General features: G+C 42.6%; 1 long non-coding RNA gene across 1 annotated transcript; it reads left to right on the top strand.

Annotated features, from left to right (window-relative positions):
• The first annotated feature begins 4,164 nt into the window (after positions 1-4,164).
• On the top strand, positions 4,165-14,462 carry LOC146892305 (uncharacterized). The gene is made up of 2 exons (XR_015734641.1): positions 4,165-4,355; positions 13,926-14,462. It is a non-coding gene; the product is annotated as an uncharacterized LOC146892305 (long non-coding RNA).
• Positions 14,463-26,427: the final 11,965 nt, after the last annotated feature.

The raw sequence follows: 26,427 nt of genomic DNA, 5'->3' as shown, positions 1-26,427 counted from the left end.
CATCCCACAGGTTGGAATCTGGGGTAAAGAACAAACAAGTTTTCTTATAAATGGGAGGACTCTCCAATAAGTTTGAATACTGCTGACAGCGAATTGTCTTTTTGATTGACACCGAGTTCCTTACTATTGCCTAGCCATGAATCTGGGGTCATTTCTGCCTAGAATTTATTGGTCCTTGGAGAATTGATGTTGAGTAGCTCATCCTCATTTAGAAGGTATTCTGTTCATACCCTAGAGTTTAGTGTACTGTACCAATACCTGCTGTCTGCAGATAGTCCTGAAGAATGTGTCCCTAACTTCTCAGAATTACAGGTGAGTCATAGCGAAGACGCTTTTTAGCTTTTATATGACCAATGCCACTGGAAATGTCATCCTTCTTTAAGGGAACTGTGGGACTTATGTAACTACTTTATGAACCAGAGTGAAGGATGGATACTTGAAGGATGTGGGAATCACAGTAGACACTCCTCAAATCAATTAATAAGCACTTCACTAGTGGAATACGAGGGTAAAGCCCAGGAGAATTGCAGTGGAGAAGTGATTTTAAAGTTTCCTTCTGAAGAGGAAAGAACATGAGATTGTTGCTCAAAAGCAGAGAACTTTGAAGTAAGAACAGAGGCAAGCCCCAGAGACTGAACAGCTGATATCTCCAAGGGACACAACTCATCTAGGTTGCGATGTGCAGCCTTCTGGCAAATGCCTAATGGGAAATCTTACTACAACTGAGCTGTTTCCGTTTTTATGTAGCATTCTTTTCTTCTCCCTGTATGAAATCTTAGTGAACTGAATATGATTCTCTATCTCCCACCTCCCTCCCACTCCCTTACTGTGTGCATGCGTGTGTGTGTGTGTGTGTGTGTGTGTATACCAGATGACAACCATGGGTGTTGCTGTACAAGAACTACCCACTTTGCCTTTGGAGACAGGATCTCTCACTGACTAGGAACTTGCCCCAAAGATCCACCCATCTCTTCCTCACCAGCTCTTCAATTATGAGCATGCACCACAGTGCCCAACTTTTTAGAGTTGGTACAGGGAATCAAACTTGAGTTTTCATGCCCACAAGACAAGGACTTAATCAATTGAGCTTAAATGGACATGACTTTCTAATTCATTATTTAGGGGGATGTGACCAGATAGTATCCACATTTTTACCTTGGTAATGATAAGAGAGCTGGGTCCCAGTTGAAGCTAAAAATATAGTGAGTTCTCGTCTCTAAATCAGCTGCTGCTTGATTATGTAAGTATGGGTATATAAACATTCTTCCTGCCAAAGATTGAACTGCGATAGCAAAATTGCAGGACATTAGTATCCCTATTTAGCAGAAAAGAAAACTACAAAATATTAAGTCAACACAATAAAGTAAGTCACGGGAGACCTGTGTTCCTCATTGTATTGTCTGCCTTAAAGATAGAATAAAATATGGGCAAGGGACTTCCCGTGTTCTCCTTTCATCAATAATTCCAGGAATCCTGATTCCAGGGAACCTGGTGCTCGGCCCAGCTCTCTCCCTAGGGTCATCAATCTTAAAAGGGGGCTTGGAGCTAAGACCGAGGCTTACCTGCTGAGTGACATTTTCAGGATGGTTTGGGGAAAACATTCCACTTTCTCCTCTTAATACTGTCTAATGGGAAAACAAATATCTTCACCTTTCAGCCCTCTGATAGAGAAATCCATGCCCAGAATTTCCAAACAGCAGCTTAAGAAACAAATAACCTTTGTCCCTCTAATTTATCATTTTCGTAACTGGATAATAGTGCTCTTCCAGCTGGGCTACTGTATTATAATGAAGCATGTCAGAAAGATCTTAGCGCTTAATGAATACAAAGAAATTAAACTCCCAAACCTGCTGATTTGAACAATCACCACTTCCCACCCCAGCCCTTTTGGGGGGTATGTTTCCGAGCCATTAAGAAAAAAAAAACTAATTACTTTCTCTTTTCCATTTGCCCAATAACTGAGGTCAGATTTGAATGTGTAAGCAGTGAACGGCTCACCTTTCTGACTTCAAAACAGCACAGGCAGAAATTATCTCTTATAGTGATGAGGTTGCCTACCCCCTATTCTCGCTGAAAGCGTAGTATTTCACAGATAGGTCAGGCAGAAACCCGCTTTTAAAATCTTCATATAACTTAGAAACAAAATAAATAATAAATGGCTAGGAATGAGAGGGGAAGAGGCTGTGCCAGGGCTGTCACGTTGACAAACCGGTTTGGTGACTTCAGGGTAATGGTGGCACTGTCAGGAGAGGTAAGAATAGCAATGACTGAGCAGAGACAGGTTGGTAGAAGAAGAGGAATTCAGCTTCTTACATTTTTGGAAAAAGAGATGGTACGGCTGTCAGGAGCCATTCTTCCTGGTTTTGGTAACAAGACACCATTGGTAGCAGATCAGTTGACTAGAACAGAGTATCTGAGGGCACTAGGAGGAGAGTGTGGTGCTCGGCAAATATGAGGTCAAGGGGATGGGTGCTAATTCAAGGTAGACCTGAGACTGGATAAGTCACTAACTATCCTTGCCTCTCCATCCATAAAACGGATATGAATTTATCTGTCGATTGCACAAATTCGTCAGTGCTTATATCCATGACTGGTACATTACAGCCTATTAACAGATGACAGATTTATTATCCAGATAGATTCTTTAAAATATTTATACTATGTTCACATGTGTGTGAGAGAGAATGTGTGTATTTGTGCATGCATATGTTCATAGAGGCTAGAAGAGGGTATAGGACCCCTATAGTTGAAGTAAGATGGCTGTGAGCTTCCTGACATGGGTACCAGGGTCCTAACTGTGGACCTCGGGAAGAACAGCAGCTGCTGAACCATTTCACCAGCCCTCCATTAATATTATTTTATTATTTATGTAAATCCAAATAAAAATCTGAATTGTAGTAAAAAGCAGTAAAGTTGCATGGTTCTTGTAAATAAAATAAAGAGAGTGAGGTTGATGTAGATGCTTGGGGGTGCTTGCGACTCTAACACCAAGAAGTCAAACTCTACCTAGGCCGCCAAGATGAATCAGCACTGGAGAAGCAAGGAAGAATCACTGATGCTGGGCCAGGTGCAGAGGGTAGAAAGTTAAAAAAAATGTAGTTACGCTGAAAAACCTCTACTTTGAAGCTACTTAGAGAGTTACACCCAGAAAGACAAACACCCAGAGAGAAGAAAAGCACAGGTCGACAGAACTTTGCAGGGAAAGGATAAGACTAGAAAAATGCAGGGTGTTTCAAGCCAGTGTTAAATCCCTACATACAGTTCATTCCTGGCCAGTACAAGGCTGGTACGAGGCTGGTAAAAGTCAGAGGCGAAGATGCTTTGTGAGGGTAGGGCATCACTTTCTAATCCATTTTCAACCGATTAGTTTATAGGAGCAAGGTAAGAGTCTGAGTACTCAGTGGGAGTGGAGGGATCCAGTCTAGTCACTCCTGTTCACTCACCAGAGGCCATAGGTTTAGGTGGGGTAATGGGTAATGTGGGACCAGGCTGGGGAAGCTGATAGGAGTCATGGAGTCAGGGGAGTTCCAACATCAGCTCGTTTTTCAGGTTCCTTGAACTCACAGGGAGTTCTGACACCAGCCCCCACTCACTGTGGGAATTTGAGGGAGCTCTATGTGCTCTGAAAACTTAAACGAGATAGGGCTCTTTACCCTCTTCACCGCCCTTTCCCCTGCCCCCATCTGTTCTACTTGAGCATTCCAGGTGTGGTGGGTCTCCCTAGAATAAAGCGTCTTTCGTAGCATCCTGATGAGATGCACGTTTGCGTCTCTCCAGGCTTTAAGGGGCACTCTCTTGAAAGGGACGTCTCCAGCGTTGCCAGTTCCAACTGCTGATCCTGGGACCCTTTGAGTTTCTTGCATCTCTAGCTAGCTGCCTAGGGAAAGGGGGGAGGTCACATGCCCCCAGTCAATTTTTAATCATGGATGGCAGATGTTGAAGCCCGGGATTTATGGAAGCTTTTCATCTTAACTAACCTACTGCTAGCTCGCGGTGACTCTCTCCCCCTTGACCTGTATGATTTATACATCTATCGCCCACCGCGGCAAGCCAGCGGCCGAGCCTCAGAACTTGCCCCTTCCTTCGTTCTAGTTCTCTTATGATGTAATAATAAACTTATTTGCTGACAGGAATCTTATCCCACGGAACACCACCTACAGACAGCCTCCCCCACAGCCCATCAACGCTCCCGACATAATCCAGAGATTTCTCTTACACCTGGCCCCCTGGAGGATTGTGGTTTCTTAAATGAAGCCTGAACTGATGGATTTGGGAGGCAGTCAAGGACTAGTGGGTTTCAAAGGTCACTCTATGAGGCCTGCCTGTGAGTTTCCACCCCTCCCTTTGAAGCTCAGGTAAAATGCCCGCACTTCTTCCATCTGTAGCTTAGACGCCACAAACCCAAACACATCTCCATGAGGAAAGACTTAGATCCCTTGAAAAGATTTCTACGTTTATTTTAACGCATTACAATGTTCTTCAATAGCTTATAGTAGCCCAACCTATTGAGAACCACCCCACCTCTCTCTCTCTTTCTCTCTCTCTCTCTCTCTCTCTCTCTCTCTCTCTGTGTGTGTGTGTGTGTGTGTGTGTGTGTGTGTGTGTACTCACCCTCATGCATATGATGGAGTGTTTGTGTGCAGAGTGTGTGTGCTGTGTAGGCGTGTGGAGGTAAGAGCATACCCTTGACTGTCATTCTTTGAGAGTCGTCCTTTCTTCCCATTTTCTGAGACAAGGCCTCTCATCTCCGGAGCTCACTGAGTAAGCTAGGCTAGCTGGCCAATGAGCCCTGTCTGTCTTTGCCTTCCCAGCACTGGGATACATGCATCATATCTAGCGATCCTTTTTTGGTTAACATGGATTCTAGGGATTGAACTCAAGTCTTCATGCTTGCATAGCAAGCTATTCCTAAGCCCAGAACATATTTAGTGATCCTTAGGAGGTAAAAGGCTTCTACCAGTTAGGTGATATAATGGTAAATCCCACATGGTCATGGGACTCTGGAGTTACCTATTAGCTCTTAATTGTAAAGTCTGGTCCTTCACCTCCATAGGGCAGACAGGTAACATGAAAGGCCTTCACTGTAGCTAAGACAATAAGGAATAATGGTGTCTGTGGCCATCTAAGAAAATGCATTCTGTATACAGAAGTTACACTTTAACTGGTCTGTCTCTTGGAGAAATCTTCTAAATTTCATTTAATAACCATAGAGATACACATTTTTAAGAAGTGAAAACTCACAAATAATTGACATTTTTTCATTGAAATTAGGATTAAGCAAAAAGATCCTGATTTGGGTCCAAGATCTCCAGAGCTCAAACTCTTGCGTATTTTATCTGAGTCCCCTCAAAGGCTCTGATTATGGGGTTTATTATTTTTTCTTCAGTGTAATGAATTAAAGAATAGCAGGAGTGGGTTCTAAGAACCACATCTTGAGTAACACAAATGGCAAGTCATAGTAAAGGGCTCAGAAACAGGTCTGCCTGGTCCTCCCAACTGTGTCCTCTGTCCCTTGGAAGAGTCTGCCTATCAGCTGTCAGGTGTCTTTGCCACTGTAGAATCATACAAGTAGGGTGTTTTTCCTTTCTCATGCTTCTAGGCTTTCTGGGTCATTATGAAGCTTTTTATGACCTCATAGAACCTGATTACCAAATACTCAAGAACTTTGAAAGCATCTGTAGCTCTTTATCTAGAGTAGGGGTCTTGTAGGATTTTCCCTTCTGTATTAGCATAGTTGCTGGTATCATCCTTGTTCAGGTCTTGTTTAGGCAACCATGTTGTTGAGACTTCTCTGTGTAGCTTCCCTGATGTTTCCCAGAGACACAGTTTAACAGCAGGCATCCTGCTCCGATGTGGGATTCCCCTTCGTATGCTGTAAATACCATTGGTTAATAAAGGAACTGCATTGGACCTATAGCAGGGCAGAACTTAGATAAGTGGGGAAAACTAAACTGAACGCTGGGAGAAAGGAGGGAGAGTCAGAGAGAAGCCATGTAGCCCCACTGGAGACAGATGCTGGAACTTTAGCGGGTAAGTCATAGCCAAGTGGCCATACACAGATTAATAGAAATGGATTAAATTAATATGTAAGAGTTAGCCAATATGAAGCTAGAGCAAATGGGCCAAGCAGTGATTTAATTAATACAGTTTCTGTGTGATTATTTCAGGGCTAAGTGGCCAGGAACTATGTAGCAGCCTCCTCCAACACTCCTCCCCTGGTTCTTAAAGTCATCTGATGTGTTCCCTGAGTTTTGGGTGTGGGAGACAGTGGACTATAGGCAACTAAGGAAAGCTGTGAGCAGGAGAATATTCTTCCCCAGGGAAGAGCACACCACTTGGTTATCTAGTACCAAGTGGTCAGTGGGGTGTGTGTGTGTGTGTGTGTGTGTGTGTGTGTGTGTGTGTGTGACAAAATACAAACCTAGGATGTCCTATCCATATTTAGTAATATTTATTATCTACCTACACATCTATCTGTCTGTCTGTGTATCTGTCTGTGTATCTATCTATCTATCTATCTATCTATCTATCTATCTATCTATCTATCATCTATCTTATCTACCTACCTACCTACCTATCTCTATCATCTATCTATTTGGAAGAACAATTATAGGAAAAGAGGGCAGAGGCCATGCATTTGAGAGAGAGAGCAGGAAGAGGTCAGAGGAAAGAGAGGGAAAGGGGAGAGTGCTATTTTAATTTTTTAAAAGTCACCAAAAAATCTACAGAAAAAAAGAACCTTTGATTTTCAGCCTTGGTGCTTGTTATAGGTACTTCAAATACAGCTATTTAATTCCTAAATAATGCAAATTTTTCTTTCTTACAAAAAAAAAAAAAAGAATCTCCCTGTGTGGAGGGAGATCTGTGCCTGTGTGAGTCCTGGTGCCTGTAGTGGAGGTCAGAGAATGGTGGCATTTTCCCCTGGAACTGTAGTCACAGGGGGTTGTGGGTTGCCTACTGTGAGTTTTGGGAACCTAACTAGTGTCCTCTACAAGAGCAATGTGTTCTCTTAACAGCTGAGTCACCTTTCCAGGCCTTTTCTGATGGAATTTATTTTTTTTTATTTTTTTATTTTTTGCCTATGGCATTGCTTTTATGTAAAGGGAATGATTACAAATTTCTGGAGCTCCTAAGTCAATCATATACAGAGGATTAACCTAAATTTTCTTGCTTGTCAAATAGAATTCAAGATCGAAGGGAGTTCAGCAAGCAGCTGTAGATATGCCTGCCCACGTGCTCCATTCCTTCATACTTTTATTTAATCTAATTATCGTTTTGTTTAAATGATAACTTTTATTTAAACTAATTATCATTGTAATTTTGTGGATTGAAAATTATTAACTTCATTTTACAAATGAGAAAGCTGAGCCTGGAAAGTTTAAGCAGCATAATAAAAATCCTGCAGTAGAAATGGAGCCAGAATTCGGGTGAAGGCTGCCTGACTCCAAACCCACTCTTCTTTCTCCTGAGCTGTGCCTTTGGGTATCTGTAAACGTGTTTGGGATAACAAGTCATGAAGGAATGCTTTTCTTTAATTCCATTGTTTTATTGGACCAGAATAAAGGAAAATAGGTATAATTTATATCAATAATGGAAGTGTGAACTTTGTTTTCAAGAAAGAGATCTTTTTTAAACTTTTTTGATTTATTCTTTGTGTGTTTCACATCATGCATCTCCATCCCATTCCCTTCTCCATCCCTTCCTATCCACCCTCTGCTCTTGCAAGTTCTTCCCCAAAATAAAATAAAATTATTTAAGAAAAATAAAAAGAGAAGGGAAAAATCAATCTCACTGTGAACGCTGTAGTGTGACACAGTGAATTGCACAGTAGACCCTCTAGTCCTTATACCCTTGCTCGCAAAAGAGTCACTGGTCTGGTTCAAGACCTCAATGCTGGGCTCTTACTGAGACTCCTTGTGGATATCCTGTTGTTGCCCTGTGTTGTGGACATCCTGCAGCTTTGGGTGTGCAGGACCAGGCCCTTTACCTACTCCATCAGATCACAGATGAGGTGGATGTTGGGGTGTGCCACACAAAACCCGGGTTCTGGGCCTGGGTTGTTGCAAGGTGGATCAGCCTGCCTGCTCTCCCTCTTCTTCACCACCAGAGTGACCTCTCCTGCATTGCCCTAGCCTGTTTACCCCGTGCATGGGGTTGGACCAATTCTGCTTTCATGTTCTAAGGGGTGGTTCTCCCATACCGACACCTTCAGGGCCTGCTCTACTGTGTTGCCCAGGCATGGTGACATACAGGCCACTCTCCTGAGAGCTGTACTTGGTGAAGGGCAGAGACAACTCTCTCACTCTCATGACTGCAGGTCTAGCTCTCCCACCTACCTCAGGTGCTGATGGGTGGGTATCTCTCTCTCACCCATGCCACTACATGACAGATGAGTAATAGAAACAGCTCTCCCATGCAAGAAAGAAAGATTCTTAATTTAAGATTTACCCAGCTTAACCAGAGATCTCAAATAACCCTTTTTAGTCATTAGAAGTTGCACTGAAATTTTTAAAATTGCCTTTTGAGATTACAATACAATTATTTCTCCTCCCCTTTCCTCCCTCCAAAGCACCCATATATTTTTCCTTGCTACCTTTCAAATTTATGCTCTCTTTTGTTTGATTAATGGCTGTTACACACACACACACACACACACACACACACACACACACAGAGGGGGAGGGGGAGAGAATAGAGAGAGACTCCAAAATACTTAAATATAATCTGCTCAGCCTGGATAATGTTACTTGCACATACATGTTTTCAAAGCTGACTATTTGGTACTGGATAACAAATTGGTGTGTTTCTCTGGAGGAAGACTCCTTCTCCTGACTCAACATTCCTTAGTTGCCCATGGTTCTTTGAGTAGTGTTGAGACTCATAGGGTTTTCCCAGTCCACATAAGCCTGTATACTGCTGTCATTCTCTTTCAGCTCATGTTTAGGAATTCATATTGGTTAGATAGATTTTATACATGCAGCTTCCAAAATTCCTAGAAGGCACAGTCTTAAAGCAACTTCCTGTTCTTCTGTCTCTTAGAATTTTCCACTCTCCTTTCACAATGATCACAAGAGTAGATCTGTAGATATCTCAGTTGTCCACAATTCTACATTTTGATCGGCTGTGGTTTTCTGGAATGGTTTCCCTCAGTTAGTTGCAAAGAGAAGTTTCCTTGATGAGAGGTGAGAAGCATGCTTATCTTTGGGTACTAGGTACACAGGATGCAATTGGAGTTACATTGGTTAGTTAAGTGGTGGTTATAGATCATCTTCCAAGATCCATGAATTCACTATCCCTAGGTAGTTTGGTAGAAGTTATCTAAGTTTTTCTCTTTGATTTTTGTTTTTTGTTTTTGTTTTTCAAGACAGGGTTTCTCTGTGTAACAGCCCTAGTTGTCCTGGAACTAGGTCTGGTAGACCAGGCTGGATTTGAACTCATAGAGATCTACATACCTCTTTCTCCTGAGTGCTGGTATTAAAGGCTTGTGTTACTACCACCCAGACATAATTTTCAGATAAAAGTAAAAACACGGCTATATTGGTTGTGGTTTTTTATTGTTTTAGAGTTGTTAATGTTGTTGATAGTGATAGTAGTGGAATTGATTGCATATTTACAGTCAAATGATATATGAAAATAATATATCTAATATGTTCACACTGTCCTGTCTAGACCCATAATTACCATCTTTCCATATTTGTGCCAAATAGTTTCTCCACTATAGGTCACAACCCCCATGATTCCATTGCTCTGCACAGAGTCCTTGGCATTCCTTCATTTGCGTTCTACCTCCTTGGCATTAATTGCTTCTTGTAGCCCATCAGTTAGGTATAGGACCCTAACTCTCTCTCCTGATTGTCTGTGTTTGAAACATATGCACACATATACTGGGAAGAATACGATATGCTTAATTTGGGGATATGGTGATACTTTGTGCTATTTCCACTGGCATGTAGAGTCTGCCCTTGCCAACAAAACATCTTACCTTGGACCAAGGTTGTTAGTACATTTGTAGAGACCTAGGAAAAGTTGAGAGCTAGCATATAAGTTGAGACATGAAAGACTGAATTAATTCTTACTGAGGACACTGTAGACTTTAGGCTAGTAGTAGCACTGGAGCCAGTCTATGTCCCAAGGGACATGGCTGGTAGAGAAGGAGCCTGAGATGGAAATTATTGGGCCAGTGGAAGGGCCAATGTCAAAAAAAACCCAATTACTGAAAGATAAAGGAAGATATAAAGTACTCCATAGTGAGAACCTGGAAACTAGAGAGGGACAGGGAGACAGGAACAAGAAAATCTCATGTGGTTATGTCAGCTGTGGCTCCTTGGCCCAGAACTCAGGGCTTTGGTTATTTCACACCATTTTCTATAAGCATTCAACCCCCCTCTATGCAGTTCAAATCACTTAGTTTCGATGCAGTGTGATTCAATGCAATTCAATCTGCTGCACTGAGGATGAATTAAGTAACTGCTATATGTCTACTGCTATATTAGTTACTGTGATGATTATAAAAAAGGATTGGACAAAATAGCTCCATTCTCAAGGAGACTGTGAGCATAATCCTGTGACAGAAATAGCTGCTCAGTATTCAACCAAAATCACAGGACAAAACAAGAGAGCCGGATTGCAAGTCAGCTCAGGGTTTTACTTCCAGATCAACAACTTAGTGATTGGGCCATTTAATCTCTCTCTCCCTTACTTTCTTCTTCAGTAAAATGAAGTATTATAATAGATTAATGGTTCTCAAACCTACTGTATTTAATGCCCCCTTTTATAACAAATAATTTGCAATGCCTCATTTACCAAAATGAGATTTGCAGATATTATACTTATGTCCATAATAAAAATCATTCTAATGACCTAGGTATAATGCAAGTGAGAAATAAGAGCAAGGTTTTTAAAATAAATAATAAGGACTTCAATCTGAAAGTGTTCAGATATAGCTAGGACAGAAGATGTACTGAGCAAAGCAGTCAGAGAATTGTAACAGCTTGTGATGGATTCGTTTGCACTTAAAGGAAGAAGAAATCAAGCAGCCTGTCAAAGAAGTGCATACCCACACAGATATCCTAGAACTCAAATATATAAAGAATAACCAGAAACAGGCCACACTTATTTGTATATAAAAGGAGAAATAAGGAAATAATTTCACTTGAAGCAAGAACAATGGGCTAATTCAAATGTCAGACCTTAGAAGAAGTGGAGAAAATGAAGACACAGGATATTCTTATAAATGAGCTGAGCCTTAGCTGTAGATGTGGTACTGGAATAATGCCTAATGTGAAATGGGCTGAGAGAATGAAGAAGCATCATGGAGTACCTATGTCCTCTGGGAAATCCTGCTGTCAGGACATGTCCTCAGTCCTGTTGTCTGGTCAGACACTTCAGACATTCATAGACTTTGAGACAGTGCTCTGTTTTTTACTGGACCAAGGAAAGATTTCTAGACCCCTTTTCTGTTTTCACCACATGATTAAATCATGTAGAGTTGTAACTTAGGACAACCAGGAATACCACTGTATATTATAAAGATACTTGTTCCATTCAGTGGTTCTTATCATGTTTGAAGTTCCATTAGTTGAAAATTAATTCAGAGTCAAACGTGTGTATTAGTCAACAAACTCAATGGCAGGTGATAAAGGAGATGACTAAGGACAGAACCTATCTTTATGGAAGAGAAGGAGGATTTGAAGCAGTCTGGAAGGATGGTTAGCATTTGACTAACAAGAGTAAAATGAAAGGTTGATGTAGAATAATGAAGATTGCAGCGAGTTTCCCTGAAGTAGTCAGATATTACAGGACCATCCCTGAATCTTTAACTTCTATAACTTAAATGTGCATGTCTTATTTACGGTTTCTGTTGCTGACAAGAGACACCTTGACCACAGCAACTTTTTATAAGGAAAGCATTTAATTGGGGTGCCTTGCTTGCAGTTTCAGAGGTTCCGTCTATTTTCATCATGATGGGGAACATGGCACTGTGCAGGTAGATGTGGTACTGGAGTAGCTAAGAATTCTACATTTTGTAGGTAACAAAAAGCCAACTGACAGTAACAGTCAGTGAAGACTGAACAAAAAAGACCTCAAAGTCTGCCCCCACTGTGACACACTTTCTCCAACAAGGTCACACTTCCTAATAGTGCCGCTCCATCTTCTTTTAAACCACAGCAATGCAGATCTTGAATGTTCATTATAGCAGATTACAAATTAAGAGGGGGCTTTGTGCACCAATCTAGCGGACATTATGCTCTTCAAAATAAGTCAAGGAGAGAAAGACAATATTTTCAAGCTATCACTTGTATTCAAAATTTAAAAAAATAAAAGCTGAGTTCATAGAAGCTGCAAGTATGAAAGTGCTTGTAAGGAAGGGCAGGTGGACAGGGAACAGAGCGTTTGCTCAGCCATCCAAAGTTGTCATGAGTGAGATTAAGTCCTGGTGTTCTGTGTCACATCAAGATGACTATAGTTAATAATGGTACACTGTGTACTTCAAAATAATTAAAAAAGAGAGCTTAAAGTGTTCTCACTGCAAATACATGATAGATATGTGTAGTTATGCACAGGCTAATTAACTCTTATTCAATCATTCTACAATATATTCTTGCATTTAAATGTCATAACGTGGCTCGATCTATTATTATTATCAATTAAAAATGAAACAGAACAAGGCTGGGGAGGCAGCTCAGAAGTAGAAGGCTTGCTGAATGCAACACTCTCTGGGTTAAATCTCCTGCGGTATTTAATAAATGGAAGAATAAATTAAAGAGCAAACCAAAGTGAGAGCCACAGCCATATTCATCAATATTTCCTAATTTTAGACTTTTGAAAATGAAAACTGACTTTAATTTAATTGATTCTAAATGATAGAGGCTTAAAAGGAAGAAATTTAAAAATGAACAAAAGAAATCACTAGTCCTCTGAGAAGTCCACACATGTGCTGGAATCACATGCATCCCTTCTCCAAACTAGATCCATTTAGCATTCCCTACATACCCAGATTTGTGACCAGAAAGTCCAATCTGTGCTGCCCATATATTCTTGGATGTATGGCCTTCCACTGAACTACCTTTGACCTACCAGGAGCTAAGGTTATTCTCTCCTATTGGCTATCAGTCGCTAATAGCTCCTTGACTAGGGGTGGGACTTAAATTGGGCCAAATGGAGGAATGAGGTTCCAAACTCAGGGATTGATTCAACTGTGTTGTCCAGTATCAGTGAGCGTTTCCATCCTGCTAATATAGAGCTCTCCTCTGGCTAACTGGCACTCCACTGAACCCCTCCACAGATGATACGAAGAGTGATGCTTTTAAGAGCAGCCTGGGAACCTTTCCATCGCAGGCAGAGTTTTGATGATAGCACTTAAGCCTGAGGGAATCTGTCATCACATTCAAGTGCATTAACAGCCGAGGGAACAACAGAAGCAAGCCCATTCGAGAAGCCCCTCTCTAAGGACTCTTCAAAAGTGAAGGCAGAGGTGGTAGGCACAGCCACAAGGGCAAACAAGTGTATCAAGAAACCGCTGTAGCTACTCAGATAGTGAGACCCATCCTCAAGGATAAGAGAGACTATGGACCATAGCATCGCTGGAGAAAGGAACAGAACTCAGTACTGTGGTCCAGGTGTGCTTTGTCTGCTCTGTTACTTCCTTTCCGTCAGTTTCTGAAACACTCTTTGAGCCTTTGATGCACTTTGCTGTGCATGCACTGGTTCCTTGCTGTCATCCTGCAGCATCCTCTGATTTTAGTGTTGTCTATGCCCTTTTTCAGGGTTACTCTTCCTCAGGAAGTTCAAGGCATACTCAAGATATTAACTGAAAAGATATATTAATGACGAGACTTCATGCAATGACGGGAGCAGGTTTGGGGGTATCAAAAGTTATGGGGTGTGGTAAGAAGCAGTGAGTGGAAGGCCTTTTCTTGTCACAGGTTCCCAGCAGCAACAGGAGCAACGGAACAGCTGCGTCACCCTGAAGTGTTTGTCTGTGTGCAAGGACAGTAACCCGAGAAGCAACAGCTGTAACCTGCCTCTGGATCCTCCAGGAAAATCCAAACCTTCATAAGTGCAACAGTGGCTGGAAGCCACGGAAGGAAGTGGCCACAAGAAGAGATGATGGGCTCTACGCCAGCTGAAGGGGACTCTGGAAAGTATGGTTGTCCATAAGCTTTCTAGTCGTTCTAAATGGAGGGGAATGAAGAGGCTGAGAAAATTCATCTGGGTATGCACCGTATGTCTGGGCCTTCACTAAAGGATTCCCTTGACCCAGACTTTGCTTTGCAGACACTGCAACCTTCCACCCTGACTTCATCCAAGACTTTTCTCAGGGAGGAAAGGCTTCCTTTCTTTTCCACTCGCAGGAAGCGTCTCTCACTCACTCAGTTACCCCTTTATCTTGTTTTAGGTCCTTCCCAGTTTTTATCAGTCACAATCTGAAATATAAACCTATATTTATTCGTTTTCCTAAATGCCCTATCCTCGGTAATCATTTGTTGGAAGAATGTTGGAGAGAGGAAGTGGGCTGGGTCAGATGGCCAAGGACTATCATGAGACAAATTGATGGATACTGGTCCTGTTTCCTCAGAGGGGACGGTGCAAAGGAGCAGAGACTAAAAGGAATGTGAAATTTCCAAGAGTTATAAAGGACAGTGTCGCAGTTGAGTGGCAGCCTGGAGAGGAGAGTGCTGTCATTGGTGTTCGTCCTAAGTTTCACACTAAGGACACTTGGTACACAAAGTCATACGATGGTATTAGGAGGTAGAACCTTTGGAAGGTGATTGGCTCAGGAGGCCCCTGCCTTTATGAAGGCATCAATATCTTTATATATGACTGAGTAACAAGCTCTCCTTGGCCCCCTTCTCTGTCCCCCTCATGATGCTCTTCTCTACATTATGGTATACTGAGAAGATCCCCACTAGAAGATGGGAAGATGCTCTTAAACCTCTGAGCTTCTAGAAGCATAAGAACTATGCTTCTCTTCTTCATAAGCTATGTAAGCTTGCTTATTCCTTTACAGTGACAGACAGCGTATTTAGACAGGCAGTGACAAGAGACAGCCGTTCAACAAGAAAGAAAGTCACTCATTCCCCCTGAGCAGCACCTATTGGTGCTCAGGGCATGTGTGCAATCTAGAGATGGGACGGGGTGAGCTCTTGTAGAGTTAAAGCAATGAACTCATTGCCCTCAAAAGCCATTGATCTGTGTAGGGAAAATTAGGCAGCGGCACCCTAAAACATGCAGAGCATGTAAAACATATTCATACGACTCGAGTGTATGGGTCCCTAGAGTTCTCCCAGATGGAAGATCTTCCCCTGAGCAAGCTTGAATCAGAAGACTTCCCAAGAGGCCTGAGGACGAGATACATACCAACAGACACTGGCAGGCGTCTAGAAAAGGAACAAGTCTACTTAGAGGGTGTGATGGCGGCGGATCAGAAGCTGAACTTGCCACAGCAAAGACAGCTGAGTTTCAAATGAGAAATCATCTGTCTCAGCTTGCCTGGGGGTGCATCTCTAGATTAGCTTGCTTGCCTTAGCTGATGTGGGAAAACTCACCCTAAGAAATGTGGCCAGAGCCTTCTTTTAGTAGTCCAGATAAAGGGGTCATGGAAGAAGGAAGCTGTCCTTGTGGCAAGGCTGTGAATCTTCTAGCCCCAGCATGTGTTATGTGCAGTTCCAAGCACAGTCCATGGTTTCGCTTATGTACGCCAACACCACCTCCTTGGAGCAGAACTGAGACAAGTAGAAGTTAAGCAATCAGTCTATTGTTGCAGAGCTAGGAAGAAGCAGAGCTGAGGCTCCACTTTGGTAACCTGGTTACCAAACATGGTCAGTGCCCACAAGCACAGAAACAGCACGGCCTGAGGGAAAACGAAACTCAGATGGTGGGTAGAGGAAGTTCTTAACTGGGAATACAGTCTCAGGTTTGGTCCGTGGGTTTGAAAGTGATTCTGTTGTTGAACAGCTGCACGCTCTGGAACGGGTTATTTATCTAAACTTTAATCACATCATTTGAAAAGTGAACCTACGACTAGGATTTATCACACACAGTTATTCTGTTGCTTAAATGAAAAAGAACATGAAGATTAGTCAGGTCCAAGAAGGTACTTCAGTGGAAAAAGTGTTTGCTGCCAAGCCTGAGAACCTGAGTGGATCCCTGAGCCCCATATGGTGAAAGAAAATAACACTTCCTGGAAATTGTTCTCTGACCTCCACATCTGTGCAGTGGTGCATAACTCCCAACATACACAAACACACTCACACACACACACACTCAAAAAACACAACATACTTGCACACATATACATCCGACTCACATGTACACACGCACCCAACCCATACACACACACACACACACACACACACACACACACACACACACACACACAAATAAGTAAATAACTGTGATAAAAATAAGATATTCTTAAAGTAGTATCTGCTGAGTGGTGCAATTTTATAAAAGTATATTTTCATGAGGTGTCGTCACTCTCACTATTATCTCCTCCCCTTGGTGTTACAGCTATTTGTATGCTGATGTCTAATCCCTCCTCTGAGGTTGCTGCCTTTCTCTTCATGACATATGCTTTAGTCTTTACTCACAATGGCTGTGAAATGAGTGTATAGATGATCCTCTCATTGTGATTCATTTAAAGACATAGAGAGAGATTGGCAAGTTGGCAAGGACATTGGGACTATGACTGAAAAAAGCTTCCTGGACTGGAGAGATGGAGCAGAGGCTGAGGCACTTATTGCTCTTGTAGAGGACCCAGGTTCTGTTCCCAGCGCACACATGGTGGCTTCTATAACTCCAGTTCCAGGGAGTCTGGTGCTCTCTTCTACCCTCTGTGGACAGTAGGCATACATGTAGCACTCATAGATACAGACAAAACAACCATAAACTTATAATAATCTAAGTCCAAATAGGAAAGTCTCCAAAGATGGAAGTAGCAAAAAGGACAGCGCTATCCTCTTCCTCCTCCATCACTATTCTGTTGGAAGGATTATGTGGTAGGTCTCCCCTCTTCTCATTCTCTTGAGGCATGTTGGGTAATTACCTCACAGCTACTACTGAGGGTGTCAGATTATTTTCTGAGCAGAATAAACTTAATTTTTCAAGACTCAGTGGAGCCTTCCACATCTCAGTCATTCAATTGCCTAACAAACTGGGGTTATAGAAAGAAGGAATTCTGGAGGAATTGGTGCTTTGGGGAAACCTAGTTGGAGCCCAATGTCATGACTCATAGGACGATTCTCTGCAACTACAAGGTTTCTCTTTTTCTTTTGTCATGTGTCATAAGAACAGATGGGGGGGTTACCACATTCATGCATTTGGGGTGGTTTTGGGAGATTCTTTTGGTTTTCACTGCTGCCCCTGAGTTAAATGTTGGTATCCTACATTACCACTGACTCATTGCCTGTGTGAAGGAACCAGAGTGCATTACTGTTATAAGAAACCTTTGTCTTATCATTTAGCCTCATTTTTCTGCAAATCCTGCTGCTGCTTTGATTTGGGCCCCATCGGTGTGACCTCGGCAGTACCACTGATGTAAAGCTCTCCTTTAATACCACTGGCCTTTTTGCTTAAATACACATGGAAAGGAAACTGTATATCATTACTGTAAATGGAAAACCAATATCATTTCCTAAAAATGGAAGGCAAAAAAATATAAGCCAGCAGTGTTATTAAATTCTCAATTGATACCACTGCTTGCTAAGATTCTAAGCCCGAGGCTAGTGTTCTCTTCATTGGAAAGGTAAATTAGCAGACATTAGAGAGGTGGTAACTGAGAACCTGAACTGTGCTGTGACTGGGAAGATTGAAAGATAATTGGGAGAATTAGGTGTAACATAATGGTATATCCAGGCCCTCCCTCTAAAATTATCTTTACTGTCCTCCATTTTGAAGAAAAAATCACTTTCTTAGTTTCCCGGGGATGGAATTAAAGCCCAAGAATAACAAATGAATTATCATGCCACAGATGGGTTGACACATGTTGTCTTAATTCATTCTGAGGAGACACAGACAAATGTTCATTCACTCCAGGTAGGACACCAATGACACCAAAGGAACGCTTCCATTCAGGTCTAACCTGATGGGGCAATGGGTTCAATTAGAGTTGCTTATAGGGTTTTGTTTGACTGGTGACTTACAGAAGGACATGCAACTTCAAGGAAGTAAATTATCAAAGAAAAGGCTGGTTTCCCAACAATTAACTGCTTGTATATCTTCAGTGTGGAGCGGTCCTCAGGAACTTCATGACAAAATATTAATGGCTCAATCTTGTGTCATCTCCTGTGAGTGACCTCAAAGAAGACAATGGCCATGCCATGCTCAGAGGACAGCCTTCTACAATAACATATAGAGTTCTAGTCAACTAAGGGTCACAGAGTGACCAAGACTACCACCACCAGAGGCATATGGGCTCCACTAATTCAATAAAGAATTAGGGTTACTATTCTACCACATTTCCCCAGAAGTTTTAAAGAGATATGCAGACCCTCTTTAATTTTTAACCACATTATACGGGTAAAAAGAGTGACCTTGGAGAAGTCCCTGCTATTTTAAGGCTCTGTGACTGGCAGGTGGCAGAGCCAAACCCTAGCACCATTTTCTGCTTGCCAACATGTGTTTCCTTTCCACTAGGCACCCAGTCTCTTGAAGATGCTGACTTGACCGCCTTTCATCTTTCATTGCTTTGTGATTGAAATTTCTATAACGCACTGATTGAATTACCTGGGAACAAGCCACTGCAGGCCCTTTACACTGTTTTCTAGATCACCTCCTTGTTATTCTCTCTGAGGCATCCAAGAAAGGGAAACAAACCTTGCAGCAACTCTCCTCTTTTCTACCCAACACCAAGCACAATCAGGATATTGTAATAGTAGTTGGGAAGTCACCAGGTCCTGCTATCAGTAGACCAGTGCAGTGGCCAAGTGACCATCCCGTGAGGATGAGTGGAGTGGGAGCCAGTGTGTGCAGTGCTACAGACTTTCCCCTAAGTGGTTAGAGAGGTTCACATCCCACAAGTAGTAGAGCCATGGTGCCTCTCCCTTGTACACAGCATTTAGCATCTTCCATTGCATCTTGCATTTTTATAAAGTGAGTATTTCATGTCCAGGATTCACGATTACTAGCCTGGAATTCAGGTCAGTTCATAGTGTGTGTGATTTTCCCATGTTGTATGGGACAATCTTTCATACTCCTCTGCCCCCTTTAGCATTACTTGGTCTTCTACAGCCAACTCAAGCTCCGTTCACAAGAGCTTTCCTTAGGGATCTTATCCTTCAGTTGATTTTCTCAGTTACAAAGGAATTGAATCTTTTATTTTTACTTCTGTGTATAGTTTGATCTTAAACATTTTGAGGGGGTGACTTGATGCCCGAGGGAGCTACCACCCCGTTCTCTTCTTTGCACTGACTGCTGTCTGCCCTCCTTTGCGTTTGAGGAGCATGATCAGTGCAAGCGTAGCCTAGGAAAGTCTTTCCAACTAAGATACAATAGCACAGTGCTGGTCTATGTATGTTCCTTGGTGATTGAATGTTAACCTAGCATGTAGCAGGCCCTGGTTTTGATCATTGGCCCTAGCCCTGGCAAAAATTAAACACAAATCTACAATGTTCTTCATCTTAGAAGTTAGGGAAAGGAGTTTAGGGTTATAATTATGTCTCTTGGTCTATTATATACACTCACCCCTAGCAATTATGCTGGAGGAAATAGTTCATTTCTGTTGAACCCCTTGGGTTGTGGGGCGAATACTCATGGACCCATCTATCAAAACTTTGCAGTTTCCTTCAGGCCTGCTGGAGTCCTTTCTGTTCCCACCAGGAGGGAAGCAGGTGAGAATCCCTCACTTCTCTCTCATTTGCTCCCCTGCTTCCTTTCTTCTTCGCAGTTGTCACCAAAATCTGTTCCCAAAGGCCTTGAGAAACTAGAGAGAAGTGGGATTGCTGCCTGGGCTAATCTCCCAGCAGGAAGGTTCCAAATGAGCATCAGAGACCCTAGTAGAGAGAAGACACAGGAGTTGCCTGAGCTGTAATTGTCATGGAGTCTTGTTGTCATGGTGACCATGGTTGGCAGAGGAAACAGAATGAAGAGAGAGAGAGAATGGGAAACAAGCCAGAAGGAGAGGGAGGGAGCGAGGGACTAGAGACAACAGGAGGAAGGAAGGGAGAGAGAAGATGCCAGGAAGGCAGATGGGAAAAGAGCTGAAGAGAAAGAAGGAAGGACCCTCCTGGAAGGTGGGCAAGTGTTTGACTTAGGGAAGAGAGCAAGAGCTGGGTGGGTAATTGCAATCACTGTGGGAGGGAAAGCGGCTATGAGGCCATTGAATGTGAGGGAGAAAATACAAGGGGCTCAGGCAGGAAAAAGAGGAGGAGAGATGAGTGGAAAGGACAAGAGGAGACAGAGATGAAAGAAAGCCGAGGAATGAGCAAGGCCGAGCATCAGGAGGGAGGGGAGGCAGCTCTGCTCTCACAGTAATGCCTAATTATTGCCTGGTGTTTTCTGTCTCTATCTGCTCTTTGATCTCCTGTGCTGCACATTAAATATGAGCAACCAAATGCCCGAATCTCATGTTTGAAAAAAGACTTCAAAGTGAGGAGAGGAACAATATGGGGGGGACACACCTGGCATTTTGCACCTCCAGTTTCCTGGCCCAATTAGGTTAAATGCAGTCTACAATCACCTGCCAGTCTGAGTTTGACTGCCCAACTTGTTCCTACAATCAGCTGCCAGGCTTAATGAGATCAGCATCTCAGACCGGCCAGTCACCGAGACCCTGCCAGGCCTGGAAGCAGGCAAAGTAGATCGGGCTCTTGTGGTGGTATCTTAGCAACCTCCAGGAGATCGTGAAGATATGGGTCTTGTGGATGGAGTCCATTTTCTCAGGGATAGGATAGCCACTTCTGAAACAAGAAATCTCATCCCCTTGTCCTGAATTTCTTCTAAGTATTGAGTTCCCAGTGGCAGCCATGCCTATGTCCTTTGTCCTATAGATTTAAACTTGGCCTGATCTACCAACAGCAGTGAACTAGTTAGCATCCCAAAGTCTCCCTGTTTCCTCTTTAAATGGAGGAACCAGACACTGCTTGTGTCCCCTCATGATGCTGAAGTTTCCTGGGATGATTCCAGACTTCCGGCAAAGTACTTCTGCACAATAGTCCCTAAGGCATCCCAGGGGATTTCAGTCCCAGAAATTTCATTTTCTACTGGGGCCCTACTTTGTCCTAGTCCCATCATTCTCTTGAAAGCTCTTATCTTACCTGGACCATGCCCACCTAACAGAGAGAGAAGAGACACGGAATAAACACATTCACGCTGAGTTGAGGGAGGGATGATGAGACCGCAAAGAGAGTATCCCTCATCCAAAATGCTTGGATTCAGAAGTGTTTGGGATTTGCATTTTTGGGGATTTTGCAATATTTGCATATGCATAAGGACATATCTTGGGAGACCCAAGTCTAAACATGGATTTCACTTTTTGTTTCATTTATACCTTGTGCACATAGCCCAAAGGTAATTCCGCACAATATGTGTAATAATTTTGTGCCTGAAATCAAATTTTTAAAATTTTTGTTGGTGTGGAATTTTCTACTTGGCACATTGTATGGACATTCGGGGTTCAGAGCTCAGCCTTACAGAATTCAGATTAGGAATGCTCAGCCTATCTAAACACCCTGACAAAACAGCCAGCAAGACGGTAGTGATTCTCCCACAAGTGGAACACTGAGGACTCAAGTGTAGACATTTGATTCCTGCAAAACAAGAGAGTGCTTTGTCTGTCAATCATCTTAATTTTGGGTGCTGGGAGTTTGGTGGGAGGTTGTAGATCTTGATTGATACCTTTGGGCATTCACATCTCCTTTGCCTCATCACCCCACAAACTTGAACTGGTTATAAAGCTCAGTGGTATTGGCTCATGCACAGTGGGCCCAGTGGCGGGAGTGAAGATGAAATTGAGTTGCTTGTAGCAAAAAGCTATGAACAGAACCCTCTCTGCTTTGAAGCATCACAGAATGCAGAGGGGGGGGGATTTCTGCCTTAGTTTGTTAGCTTGTCCTTGAGGCATTGTCCCGTAGGATCCTTTGGTAGGCATCTTTTATTAGGTTCTTCCTTCCAGGAGCCATGTATCAGTGGCAGAGTAAGCCACCAAGCACCAGACCCTCTGGGGACTACCACCAATGACAGTTCTTCTATAGAACAGGGCCCCAGAGATGTTCCATACACAGTCTGTAAGTGTGTAAGCCGCACGGCAGACAACTGGGAAAAAAGAAGGCAGGGGAAAGGAGTTTCTTGTTTGTTTTTCTCCTGTTGACTGATAGGGAGAAGAAAATGCTGGAGAAGCAATGGCTTCTTCTCTTTTGGAGTGTTTTTGAAAGCAGAAGCTCTGGCAGATGTATCTGGCCTCTGAGCTCATGAAGCAATAGATGAAGTCCTACCAGGGCAGGTGGACTTCCGATATTTGTGCTTAGAAGTATAAATCTGACACCTCAGCTGAAGCTGCACAAAGGCTGAATGGGACATCTGCTCTAGCTCATGTCTTGTCACAAGCTTCTAGGCACCATCTGAATTCAATCCACTGCCCAAGAGCAGGGTTAGACACCATCGATCTCACCCTGGGACTTCCTGAGTGAGTTAGGACATAATACTCTGGGCCTCACTTCTCCTGTTGGAAAGTAGTAGCATCAACCGATCCAGGCCATAGCCCTGTTGTAGGGAATCACTCTAAGTGCCAGGTGAATCATATATATTATTTGCATCATTAATTTCATTTGGATATCATAGACTCTCTTACAACCTTTGTCGTAGAAAGAGAAAAGATTGCTTCCCCCACACATGCTGAGATTCTGTCCTTTGTCACCTTTCCTATATCTGCTACCTTTGGGTTATTATTGCTGGGATGAAACATAATATTCAAAGGAACTTGGGGGAGGAAACAGTTCATTTGGCGTATGCTTCCACATCACTGTTCATCACTGAATGAAGGCAGGGCAGGAACCATGAGATCGGAGCTGATGCAGAGGCCATGGAGGACGCTACTTACTGGTTTGCTTAACCTGTTTTCTTATAGGCCCCTGAACAGTCAAAACAGGACGGCACTTCCATAATGAACTGGGCCCTTCCACATCAATCACTAATTTAGGACATGTCCTACAGGCTTGCCTACAGCCAGATCTTGTAGAGACATTTTCTCAACTGAAGTTCCCTTCTCTTTGATGACTCTAGCTTGCATTAAGTTGACATAAAACTAGTCAATACATCTGCTGTGGTGACCAAGAACAACCTTCAGTTTTAGGTATGGTATCAAGTATTGGACAGATGCAAGTGTTCTTGGAGACTGGGAGGAAACAGTCTGTGTGGAAGCAGACCCACATTTGGGGAACCTGTCCAGACCTGTAATTGTCTTTCGGATGTCAACATTTGTTTTCTGGAGTGTATCAGTGCCTCAAGGATAGAGTTTGTCTAGTTTGTTCTTTGTTCCGTCTCTATGCATAGAACAAAGTGGAGAGTGCCAACATGCATGATGCTAGTAACATGGAACACAGATGTGTGGGACAGACTGTGTCCCTGGGTTCTCCTTAGGGTATACAGTTGAGTCTCCTTCCTCCGGATCTCTACCTGCACCTGAGTCAGAAAGGCACATATTTAAGTATCAGTGACTACCCACTGCAGCAAAACTTGTTTCTTTCTAGAGAGCAGGATTAAAACACCTTGTTGATCTGATCAGTCAGCAATCAACAAGGATTTCACTCAAGAAGGTAACTACTTGTCCTGGGCCAGTAAATCCCATTGTGATTCTGGCTCTAAGTCTAATAGCTGCAGTTCCTCATTCCATCTAAAGATTTAGAAATTGAAAGCTAATTTTGTAGTATCAAATGTGATTTCACCTCCTTCAGGGTGACATGGAAAGGGGCCAGTTCCCTGGAGTCACAGAGCATTCTACAGTGATGTCTGGGTATGTCACTTCACTGAAGATGAGAATAAGTTGGAGGTACTAAAGGAATTCAGGAACAGCCCCAGCAGATCTGAAGGCCTCACTCCTGTTCCTCTGAAGACCCAGCCTATTCCTACTTCTCCCCAGGATAGACTCTCAGCAGAGTCAAGAAGGCCATAAGTTAATAAACACAGCCTCTTCCTTCTCTGTGATCACTCCCCTTTATAGGAACGGTAATTTGAAGTCTCTGATATCACCTCAGGACACTGGGGTGAGACAGAAAGAGAAGATATTTGTGTTCACATTTACCAGCCTGTCTTCATTGGTGACGGCAGAGCCAAAAGACACTATGATGAAAGCTGCCGCCCCACTCTACTTGGAAGGCTTTGCTGCATCTTCCCAGAGATTGTGACTAGTCTGGCTGCTGCTCCCAGCTTGGGCCAGCCCACTGTGTCCTCTAACGGGCTCCTGGCTGGTTTTGAAGTCTGTCCAGGAAGTCCATGAATGCAGCTGAGGAAGCAGCACCTCCTCAGAAGGTGGAAACCTTGGGCATTTATTAATCACTGTCTCCACTGTGCAGAAGACTCCTGGTGGGAAGGCTGTGGTGTCACAGGCGACAATGGAGTTAGCAGAGTGGAACAGGACAACCCCTGCCTTGAATGAGGATTTTCCAGTGGCCAGAGCATACAGATTGGTAGTCAGGACCCTTAGCTGAGCCCAGAGGAACATAATAAAGCTGGGGCCATTATGACTGCTGTCACTCAATGCAGTAGTAGTCTCTCAAAATATTTGGGCACCAGGTCCCGAATATGCACTCAGCAGGGCTCTTTCAGAAATGCCTTCCCACTGAACACTTTCAACTGTGAAAGACAAGTATTCATTCTATCCTGATTATGAAGATGTATGTAAAGCTGTCATTGGGAGGAGAGAGCTGACTGACTGAAGGCCCTGTGGGTATTACGTCATAGGCATGCAAACAATTCACATGCCCGCTAGTTTGCACTGTCACAGCCATCACAGTCTCTCTTGGATATGCCATTGTACGTGGAGGCATGTCCTCAGAGACTGGCCACCCTCCTCTTACCCATCTTGCACATGGGAAAGTGTAGTCTGACATTTTCATGGGACTGTCAGCTCCCTAGTAATGCTATGGCAACTTATTATTAATTGTGAAAGCATGGCCAATAGCTTAGGCTTGTTTCTAATTAGCTCTTATAACAAATGAACCCATTTCTATTAATCTATGTGCTTCACCAAGGCTCATTTATCTCATCTATGTAACTGCCCATCCTGTTCACTCTGTGTCACATCAATTCCTTGTGTCTCCACCCTTCTTCTTCCCAGTGTCCTCTGTGCCTAGATATCCTGCCTAGTTATTGGCCATTCAGCTTTTCATTAAGCCAATCACAGTGACACTTCTTCACAATGTACAAAAGATTATTATACAACATTTCCCTCTTTTTGTCTAAAAAAGGAAATGTTTTAGCTCTAACATAGTAAAACTATATACAACAATAACAATTATCAGGTAAGAATTACATTTGTACTATCTAGTTTATTTGTCTTTGTCATATTTGGGGAAAACAATCCATTATTTATTCTATCTTGATGAGTCCAAAGCTCTGTACCTAATTTTTCCTCTATCATAACCAAGGAAAACTGCAACTATAACTATCTAGTCTTCCACTCCTTCAAATACCCCCCAAAAGTCATATTAACTGAAGAGACAGGAAGTGCAATGCACTTACATCTAGAGAAATGACAGATGTCTGGATGCCAGGATGGTCATTCAAGGTTATTCTGCAATGGTTGGGTATCCATCTTTGGCCTACAGTCCTAGTATAATTGACAGACTTTTCTGAGAAGTAGAAAGAATTTTAAGGACTATCTTACCCTATCTTGGGAAAGTATAGCAGTCACTTTTCTTTGTGTCCTGCTTGTCTACTTTGAACAGCAGTTGAAACAAGGGTAGTTTCTTGTTTAAATGGCTAATTTTATCAAAAAGAAAATAAACCCCATACAGAAGTCTTTTGATGTCCACTATCTTTTTTGAAGTAACTTGGTGCTACCAGAAACATATGTGTCTCATTGTCACACAAAGCCTCATGTTAACAAAACGTTTTAAATGCTACATTCTATAGGTCTTTAAAGTATTTAAGACCATCTATCCTTCTAAATATATCTGTTAAACACTGAAAACATATTTAACATGAGTACAAGTTTGAGTGTTAGATTACTAACCTGAATTTTTGATGTATACATTACATTTTTAAATAACTGCATAAGCACAATACCCCAAACAAGAGTAGAAACACATATGCAGTAAAACAAAAGTAACCTTAAATTTGTTTCAATATGCAAAAATCTATACCAATATAAAAATATTTGAGACTAATAGTTTTCTTGTTATCCTATATTTCTGTATCCTTACTAAATTATGACAAACATTTGTAATCCACCAAACGACCAAAAACCACCCATCCTACCTCTTGGGCATTGTG

This window comes from Myodes glareolus, chromosome 12, assembly GCF_982192425.1.
Source record: "Myodes glareolus chromosome 12, mMyoGla1.1, whole genome shotgun sequence".
Classification (NCBI taxonomy): Eukaryota; Metazoa; Chordata; class Mammalia; order Rodentia; family Cricetidae; genus Myodes; species Myodes glareolus.
Note: the sequence above shows the minus strand (reverse complement) of the source record. Positions and strands in the feature narration are given on the sequence as shown.